We start from the raw sequence: 813 nt of genomic DNA, 5'->3' as shown, positions 1-813 counted from the left end.
CATGCATGATTTTCCTCCTTTCCCAAGTCCATGCTAAGACTTTCCTAGCTCATTGCAAACACTTCGTGGAGTGACTGGAACTTGAATGACTGATAAGATGTATAATAAACTCTGACAATCTTAATATTCTAACACTGTGTGATACATTTTTCCCCCTCTCCCAGTGTATAATACTTTTTGGTGAAGATCAAATGAAAATAATTTAAGGCAATAGAATTTGTACTGTATTCATTCCAAGGCAGCTTGTTAGCTGCTTTAAAATATTCAAGATGGGATACAGTCTCATATTTCTGGACACACACACACACACACACAAACACACACACACACACACACACACACACAGAGCCCATCACAGACTTTTCTATATTTTTGTCATAAAATGAAGTCCACAAATATGTTTTGTCCTGGACATAGATATAGGGGAAGTACCTTTCATATCTTTGGACACATAGTCCTTACTTGAGTCATGTCATCAATTAAGCATGACAGAGTTTATTTTGTATTGTGTAAATAGTACTTATGAGAATACAGAAGGAAAATAGTACTTATGAGAATACAGAAGGAAAGCTTACTTTATGCCTACTGGAAAAAAATGATTTCAAGACATGTAGAGCACAACCAGAAGACATGGGACACAGCTATATAAAGTGAAAGATTTATGTCATTGCTCTATTTTGAGGCAAAAATTCTCTTACTGTGACACTGCTACAATAAATCAGTGAGCATTTTAATATTTAAAATCCTATTTTTTAAGACAAACAAAAAACTAAGAACACATTGCTTATATAAAATTCCACATGCCTTAACTCA

The sequence above is a fragment of the Octodon degus genome, unplaced genomic scaffold (genome assembly GCF_000260255.1).
Source record: "Octodon degus isolate 3935 unplaced genomic scaffold, OctDeg1.0 scaffold00050, whole genome shotgun sequence".
Lineage (NCBI taxonomy): Eukaryota > Metazoa > Chordata > Mammalia > Rodentia > Octodontidae > Octodon > Octodon degus.
This window is presented reverse-complemented; position numbering follows the sequence as displayed.